General features: G+C 40.5%; 1 protein-coding gene across 1 annotated transcript in view; it reads right to left on the reverse strand.

Moving 5' to 3' along the window:
* Nucleotides 1-10,000, reverse strand: part of LOC122788314 (N-acetyllactosaminide beta-1,3-N-acetylglucosaminyltransferase 3-like) — a 69,343-nt gene that overhangs the window by 33,712 nt on the left and 25,631 nt on the right. The window lies entirely within an intron of this gene.

Consider the following 10,000-nt stretch of genomic DNA (forward strand, 5'->3'; position numbering starts at 1 on the left):
CCCCCCACTAAATGCATGCACCAATAAAGACAATACCGCCCAGTTCGGAACATTTCTATCACAAGTCTAGCCAAACTCAAGTCTAATAAAAAACAAGCAGCACTAAACTCAAACCACTTCTCCTTGTACTCCAGTTGTAATTATAAGTTATATTCAGCTGTATCAAACTACCAAGTAACATAACCAAGCAACGTGCTGCAACACATGTAGAAATGTTGGTTATCCAAAATAAATCTGCTGCCTGAAAACTATCTACTTGCTTCATGGGGAAAACATAACCACAGTAAAAAATGAAAAGCAAACAGGAAATAAGCTCACAATACACTGCAACGAGTATGTCACAGTTTGAAATGTCTTGGGCTATGTCATACCTATGAACCTCAGTGCAAGAAATCAGGACTAAGCCATACATAAGTGGGACAAAGGCACAAATAGAAGTAGAAATTTTAAATATTGCTATTATAAACTTTATTATAAACCTTTTAATATTACTGCTAACTGGAGCAGCTTACAAAAAAAAATAATTAACATGCATTTCTGAAAAGAAAGTAATCCCTAACTGGATTATTACATGTAATTAATTGTAAACCCTCCATGTTTTCTTACAAAACTGCTATTACTGGGGAGGGATTATTAGGGGAAGAGAAACATTTACAGCCAAATCCATGGACAGATTAGAGGTTGTGATATGCCTAATTCTATAAAACAATTTATTTGCATTTAACTAGCAACCTGTTAATGCAGGAAATCTGGGCAAGGCAAAATATGTGGGGGGACATCTAAACACTAATAAAAATTTCTCTCATATACACTGAGACAGTTGATCGAATAACAGGTCTTGCTTTAGCATGCATTTTTCTTGCTTGCAGTCTCACACACAAACACTTGCCCACTTGCTTGCATTCTCCCACACACACACACTTGCCCCCCCACACACACACTTGCCCCTTGCTTGCCGTCACACACATTTGTCCCCTTGCTTGCAGTCTCTCACACAAACACACACACATTTGCCCCGTTGCTTGCAGACTCCCCCCCACACACACACACTTGCCCCCCTTGCATGCAGTCATCCCCACACACACACACACACACACACACACACACACACACTTGCCCCCTTGCTTGCAGTGACACACTTGGCCCCCTGCTTGCAGTCACACACACACACACACACACACACACACACACACACACACACACACACACACTTGCCCCCTTGCTAGCAGACACACACACACTTGCCCCTTGTCTGCAGTCACACACACACACACACACACACACACACACACACACACACACACACACACACACACACACACACTTGCCTGCAGTCACGCACACACACTTGCCTGCAGTCACACACGCACACTTGCCCACTTGCCTGAAGTCACACACACACACACACACTTGCCCACTTGCCTGCAGTGACACACACTTGCCCCCTTGCTTGCAGTTGCCCACACACACACACACATGCACACACTTGCGCCCTTGCTTGCAGTCCACACACTTGCCTTGCTTGCAGTTACATGCACACACACTTGTCCCCTTGCTTGCAGTTGCCCACACACACTTGCCCCCTTGCTTACAGTCACACACACACATTTGCCCCCTTGCTTGGCAGTCACACACACTTGCCCCCTTGCTTGCAGTCTCACACACACTTGCCCCATTGCTTGCAGTCACACACATGCGTCATTGCTTGCAGTCTCACACACACACACACACACACACACACACACACACACACACACACACACACACACACACACACACTTGCCCCTTGCCTGCAGTCTCACACACACTTGCCCCCTTGCTTGCAGTCTCCCCCCCACACACTTGCCCCCTTGCTTGCAGTCTCACACACACACACACACACACACACACACACACACACTTTCCCCCTTGCTTGTAGTCTCCCGCACACACACAAACACACTTGCCCCCTTGTTTGCAGCTGTAGAAAAAACGGATTTTATTTTTTATGCCAACATTAGTCTTCCCAGAACAGTACTGTGTTGCTGACCCGAATAAAGCATTTGCTGCAAATGTAATGTCAAACATTGTTCTTACTAGTCAAATCCTCACCAGCTCGCCTATTTCTTTAATTTGTTTCACATTTTGTTAACTGGGTTAGTCTGGGTCATTTTCAGCAGAGACCCATGAGTTTAAAAATGAGGATACTGCACCAATTACAAAAAAAAAAAAAATAAAATAAAATAACTACCTTCCATCTTATTTATTAGCTTCAGAGCCAGTAAACAATCAACTTCTTTTGTCAGACTTGTGCTTCCACGTGCCAACCATCACTCGCTGCCGGACATTTTGATTTGGAGAAATCTCAAAAGCCCTGCAATTTGCATTACATTTCCAAACACGGCTGCTCAAGCACAATTTATAGCAGTGGTTTAAGACTGCATTTTGAGAAGTTACTTTTATTTTGCAAACGACTATGTTGATAAACATCCTTATCAAAACTCTCATTAGTATAGGCTCATGCTCTTGGTCCGTCTATTACTACTAACCAACTTACACTAAAAACATTTTTTTGCTAACTAGGTTACTAATAAATAAAATACTTTACATTTTATCATCCCCCTAGCTTCCAACTCGCAAATACAGACGCCGATTTCACAGACAAGCAAACAAAAGCGAACGGAGCACACTAATTAAAAAAACGACCAGAACTACATAAATAATATGCTAAAAATCAGCTTACACTCAAAACAATTTTTTTTTTTTTTGCTAACTGGGTTACTAATAACATAAATAAAAGACTTTACATTTTACCAACCAAAACCGAACGGAGCGCACTAATTTAAAAAAACGACCAGAACTACATAAATAAAATGCTAAAAACTTGCCAGCAATATCACAAATTAAAAGCAGTGTGCCACACTTACAAACATTAAGCCTACTACTGCGCACTTAAAAATGTAAAAAATATCAATGCTACGAACGCACGGACTGTAAAATTGCATTTATATACATTTATGTACACTAAATTTACATTTATATAGACGAAGAATACTTACCTTAACTATGAATTATCGCAACACTCGAGAAGATGAAGACAATACAGTTGTAGCAAGTCCTTCACAGGAAATGGAGCCGACAGGATTCACTTTGAAAGTAAAGAAGTTCCACACAGCAGCTACTCCTTGTTATTAGGGTAACAGTGGGCTGGCCAAGGCAGCGATGACGTCACAATGCGGGTGGATCACAGGTGCTTCTATACAGCATACTAATAAGGCAGTGTTTACGTCACTTTGAGGGAGGAAACGTCCCGGGATCTACTCGAGGAGCTATGGCAGATGTGACATCATTATTTCTGAGCCGGAAAGAGGTTTTTCATTTTGTTTTTAAAACGGAAACTAATATAGTACGGAGAGTTAGGAAGGTAAGCTGTAAAACAGTTTCGATGATTTTATTTTAAAGCTGCAGTTATTATTATTTTTGGCCTGTAGCACATAAGGGGGACTTAAGGAGACAGCAGATAGAGCTTTTGTATTTGTTATCCCATTGTTTTCCTTTAAGGCTAAAGTTTAGGACCAGAATTTAGATGTGGAAGGTGCTTTTATTGCTTTAGTTTCTGTTAGCATATACATATGAAATGTCTTGTATCGTTGTAAGTTTCTGATGAGGTATTAGATTGCTAAATAATGCAGTTTCTGGCCTGAGAACACAGACCAGGTGTTAAGATGATGCAATATGAATACTGGGAAAACCTATCTTGTAGGAATAGTTAAAGCTAGTAAAGATTAATTAGGTATTTTTCTTTGAAACCAGACCTGTTCTACTGTATTATTTTAAGTTTCTGTGTGATCTGTGAACTCTTAGATATCTCTGTGGTGTAGTAGATTTGTCTTGTGTTTTAATTATTTATTATTAAATATTTTTAAAACCTTCTACCTGTGGCTGCTTTGTGTAGAGATTAAGTATGTTTTAGAGTACATTATATATTTATAGAGTTTACTGTCTAAGCCCTTCCAATAAGCCTTAGATTGTATAGTCACATTACCATTGGATATTAATATTGCACAGTAATAATTGGACACCCTTTTAAGGGCCTTTTAGGAGCTGATATTATTAACTGGGTGGTGGCAGTAATTACTACAGTATAGTCTGGGTAAAGGGACATATTTGGAGAATCTGTGTCAGCCTTTCCCAGGAGTGTCTGTGAAGTTGTATAAATACTTATCTCAAAGTGTGTGTGTTGTGTCAGCTACTTGGGCAGGGACACGAAGCACTGGTTGGACAGAGAGGGTACTGGAGGATCTAGCTTGCCCAGTTAGGCTGAGACCTGGACCCTATAGCTGTGCCAGTGGGGAGTCTTATTAAGGACCTGATGAGCAAGGGAGCAGCCAGCCCCAGACTGACTGTGATCTCCGTGTGCACTTAAGGGAAATTGTACTTTACTGTGTGTATTAGTTAACCTTCCTTCTCTTCTAGGAGATGACCTCCCTGGTGTTAGTGGTGAGGATTGAGGCTCCTTGATTGCTAGGCCAGACACGGTCGTCACAAAAATGTTAGAGTAACCTCACTTAATTTACGTAATATAAAATACTGTTAAAATGCATATAAAACACAAAAACTATGAACGAGTCCAGCATATCATACATTGTAAAGTATGAATGCCCTCTAACACAAAAAAAATTAAAAATACTCTTTTTAAACATAGCCTGCTTTGTGGTACAGCCTCTTTCCAATTTGTTGTGTTAGAAGTGGTTCCCAAGGACATTAGAGGTGGTCATTGGGAAGCAAAATTGGAGTATAGAGAGTTATTTTGGCAAATATTCCTTGAGGCTACAAAAAATCCTGGTTAGAAATTGGCTATATCTATTGTTCCAACATTAAAACTTAGAGCTGCGAAGCTTTAATTTTCTTGTTTGACCACAAGAGGGCATTATTACTTTACATTGTATGATATGCTGGACTCGTTCATCGTTTTTGTGTTTTATATGCATTTTAACTGTATTTTATATTATGTAAATTAAGTGAAGTTGTTCTACCAGTTTAATAATTTATTATTTTTAAACGTTGAACATTTATAGTTTTTAACGACACACATATATGTTTTAACTATACATTTTGCACACCTCATTATATATTCATTGTTTTAAGTCCTGACCACAGTCCTGATGTGTAGTTTGAATTGATTGGCTAGTTTTAATTGTTTAGTGTATGTATATATATGCGTTCTCAGTATATGGGGTTGCATACATCTGATGAAGATCTTATGAAAACGCTCTGGGGATTCTTAGCGTTTATGTGTTTGTTATCGTACTGTGTTGGCTGGAATTTTCACCATTAAACATGTTGGACTGTACTGCTGTCTCGTGCCCTTATTTGGCTACTTCTTTGGTGCGTTGATATTGGTTTTCTGTTAGGGATAGCATGATCCATGCACTCGTGTAAGTGCTTATAATGTGCATTTGTGTAGGACTCAGCAGTCATACCACTATTGTCCGTCTGCATGGGTGTCGTGAAGTTTGCCACTCCTGCCTTAAGCGTGAAGTTGGCTTTGGAGAAATTTTTTACGGTGGTTTCCCTAATGGAGGTTGGGGGCGGGATGTGGATGTCTAGGGTGATTATCTTGTGGTCGATCCGACCAACGAGGAATTGACCTCTGGTTTGGAACACCGGTTGCCCATGTTGGTAATGACCAGGTCTAGGATATTGCTGCCCTTGGTGGGGATGTGGATAAGTTGATCCAAGGCATTGGAATTTATGAATTCCAGAAAACATTGAGCAAAAGGGTTGGTACATGAGTAGTTTTCCCAGTTAATGATGGGGTAGTTGAAATCGCCCATTATTAGTGTGTTGGATTGTACCCTTATATTTTCTAGTGTATCAAGAAATGAGGAGTGGGAATCCTGGGGTATGATGGGGGATCTGTAGCAAGTTAAAATTTGGATTGCGGTCTTGACCAAAGTTAGTTGCACTTGGATAATCTTGGATGCATTATGCTGAACAACTAGCCTGGAGGTGTGGATATCCTTAATGAATATCGACACACCTCCAACTTTAGTGTTTCAGTCCAGTTTAGGTGGCCGAAAGGTGTGGTATGAATTATAGCCTGGTAAAGCAGTCATGCTCTCTGGAGCTTTGAATCAGGTCTCTGTCACTGCACAGATGTTGATGCTCTCCATTTTAAGGAGTGCTTCGAGTGAATGCATTTTATAGGTTCATAGGTTGATACTTGGCTATCTGCCCTAGGGCATTTACAAGCCTAGCCAGTGTGTGTTTGGCTTTTGCCACCCTTCTTTGATTAGTTGACTGTGCCTCTGTATAGTAGGTCACAGAAGATAGCCCATTTAAGGTTAGTTTACTGTGCCTCTGTCTAGCAGTGACACAGAAGAGATCCCAGGGGTAAATTTACGATCTCTCATCCAAACGTCAAGATTCCTCTTGAAGAGGGTCATTGAGGGGCTCTGTCTGACATGGATTGGGATTTTGTTCCAGAGTGAGGGGAGCCTCTGGGATATGAATCTGTCCCTCCAGCATGTTCTATTTATTTCTGTGCTGAGGTTTAAGTCATTGGAGCATGTAGTTCTGATAGATTTGGATTTCTTGAGGTTTAGCATGTCCATTAATTCTGGGTTGGACATGGCTTTATACGTCAGGCACAGATAGCCTCTGAGTAGGCGATAAGCAACTGAGTAGAGCTGGAGTTTCTTTACCCTAACTGAGTAGGGCATCTGTTTGAGTCCCTTGATCCTCTTGGTGAGGTACTTTTGGGGTCTTTCTAGTTGTAGCAGGTGTCGGGTAAGGTACATCCCAAATGGGGCATTGTATTCAATTATGGGCCTGATGAGTGATGAGTAGAGGGGCACAATGACCGCTGTTGATCTAGATGTGAACCCCTTCATGATAAGGTGGGCTATATAGAATGTCTTTCTAACCACTTTGGCAATGTGATTGTCAAAGAAGAGATTGCAATCTCCTTGGGTCCCCAAATCCCTAATTACTTCTTCCGTACTTAATGGATTACCACCTATGTGGTAATTTGTGGGCACTTTGTTTTTCCCATAGGGGATGACTATGCACTTTTTGGCATTTAGCTTTAGGCCATGGCTCTGGCACCAGTTATCCGTCTCTGTGAGACCCTTCTGAAGGATGCTTGTGTCAGCAGGCGAGTCGATTATGGCCCCTAGTTTGCAGTAATCTGCAAACTTTGTCAGCCATAGTCCTCCTGTGTTAGCCTGTACCTCAGAGAAATATATACCAAACAAGAGAGGTCCCAGGATTGAGCCTTGTGGGATGCCACTTGTAACTGGTTTAGAGTCTGACATGGCACCTGTAATTCTAACCATATGGGTTCTATCCCTAAGCCAGTTTGCAACCCATCTTGTGACATAGGGGTTGATATTTAAGCTGGTGAGCTTATTTATGATGCCCGAGTGGGGTATTGTGTTGAAGGCTTTTGCAAGGTCAAGGTAGGCTGTGTGGACTACCTTCCCTTCGTCTATGGCCTTGGTGACTGTTTCAAAGAAATTGGCCAGGTTCAAGAGGCAAGATCTGCCCTTAACAAAGCCGAATTGGGTAGAATCCAGTGTTTGGAGGATCCCAATGTCTTTGTTTATGAGTTCCATGATGATACGCTCCATAGCTTTGCAGACCAGGCTAGTTAGGCTTATAGGGCGATAGTTTCCAGAGTCCATTGTGGCACCACCTTTATGGAGTGGGACCACTGTTGCTGTACGCCATTCTTTGGGTACATATCCTGTTGTAAGGCTGAGACTGAACAGTGATTTTAAGTGAGGGTTCAGTTCTTGGAGCTCATGTAAAACGCAGCCAGGGACACCGTTCTGTCCCATTGATGCTGTGTTTTTTGCTTTGGAGAGGGCAGCTCTCACCTATGCATCTGTGATGTCAGGGAGGCTACACTCTGTTGGGATGGATAGTCATTTGCTCATTTGGGGGGGGGGAGTTTGCACTGAACCTGTCTGCCAGGATATTGGCAATGTCTGTGGGTTCAGTGTATTTTTTGTCATTTTGCACTAACTCAGAGCATATCTGGGAGTTTCCACCCAGGTTTCTGACATAACTAATGAAAGCCTTGTGATTATCTTTAGCGTCTTGTGCAATTTTTCTTTCGAAGCTAGATGATTTTATGAGGGATCGTAGTTTCTTGCTAGTACTGATCAGAGTTGCCTTCCCTTTCAGGGATTTTGCTCTATCATGTAGTAGTTTCCTCCTTGTGTTGTACAGCTTATTTATGGCTGGGGTCCACCAGACAGGTCTCCTGCCTTTGGAGGAGTGTGTCTTGGTTTTATTTGGGATAGCACGAGCCATGCATTCCTGTAGATATCCATAGAATGCATTTGCAAAGGATTCTGCGGTTTGGGCCGCATTTTCCACTGGCCCTGGGGCTTTGAAGGATTCCACCTCGGTTTTGAGAAGTGGGAAGTTTGCTTTTGAGAAGTTTTTGACCGTGGTTTAGACTTCTAGCATTGAGTAGCATTACCCTCAGATTTTGGTGAAAAGGTTTGCAAACAAAAGTATTAAGTATAATATCTTAGTGTAGAAAAGATCATCTGCAGCTAGCAAAAAGTTGTTCATTAAATATTTAGCTAGGAAAATTTTCAATTATTTGCTTGTATTTCAAATTTAATAATATGATTACTCCATGTACAGTAAGTGCATCTCTGTGACGAATCATTAAGGACACGCATTACTCACTGTGTAACACAAACAGATTTATTAGGAACGTGCATCACTCACTAATTAATACAAACCAGCAAAATGAAGATAAAACCCTCTAAGGCCAGAAAAGTACAGAACTTGAACCATAAGACTAATAATAAATATGTAACTGACCAAGTCTTATCACATGAATAATCAGTCTGTTACAAGCAGTAATAATTTTGTCAAGTAGCTATCACTGAGCCTACAAGGTCATTATGGCAGCAATATGATCAATGGTTATTTTGTATACTTTTATAATATTTCTTCAAACAGAATTATTCCTGAGACTAATCATTCACAGGGATGCTTTTTACTGAATGAAAACACAGAATCCCACACATGCCAGATTAAAGCAATGGGAGGGCCTCTACCTTTCCTACACTACAGACCTCATACTGGTATATCAGGACAATATAAACTAGGAATAAATATACACCTAAGACTAGCATCGGTTTTAATATAGAGAAATGGAAATATCAGGAAATTCAGTAGAAGGAGCTTGCTACCTGGCACATGGGACATTCATTCACAGCTCTCCATCTACTTCTAATACCCATTTACATGTGAAATGATACAGATGGCATCATATGTACTTCAGAGGACTGTGACCATATGTCTGTCCATATGTCTGTCTGGTCTCAGTCAAAAAGACAGAAAAAAGAACTTGTCTGTGCAAACAGCCTAATGTTGATAAGGGCTGGTGTTTCAAGCCTGGATTTCTGTATACAAGTTAGATAGCCTCTGCATATCAGAGATTTAATTAAAGCTTTATACATCCAGTTACAAATTAGAAGCACAGTATACTTTCTAAATATGTGTCATATAGAAGCTTGCAATTTGTGTTATAGAGAGGATGGAACAGATATATTTGACAATGATAAGCAACTGTCCACTATGTACAAAAACTCCTCTCCTGCAAACATTGCTAGTCGCAATGTAACTAGATAACTTCAAGCAGCTATTTGCTGGAACACTGAAAGAGCCATATATATATATATATATATATATATATATATATATATATATACATATATATATACAGACATATACATATATATATATATTACTGTGTAGCAAAATTAATAACTGACAAAATTCTACCACAAGAGCACAAGGTAATGACGGAGAGAAAGGATAGAAATCGAATACCATCGAGGAAGTATTGAATAGAGAAAACTATAACGCAACTGTGACAAGAAGTGTCACTGTTAGAACAGCACATAAGAGGGAAAAGATCAACGAAAATACTTAGAAAGATAGACGCGATAAAAGCAATGCACAGTATCAGAACAGATCAGGATCTATC

Source organism: Protopterus annectens, chromosome 13.part0, assembly GCF_019279795.1.
Source record: "Protopterus annectens isolate FY-2018-M chromosome 13.part0, PAN1.0, whole genome shotgun sequence".
Classification (NCBI taxonomy): Eukaryota; Metazoa; Chordata; order Ceratodontiformes; family Protopteridae; genus Protopterus; species Protopterus annectens.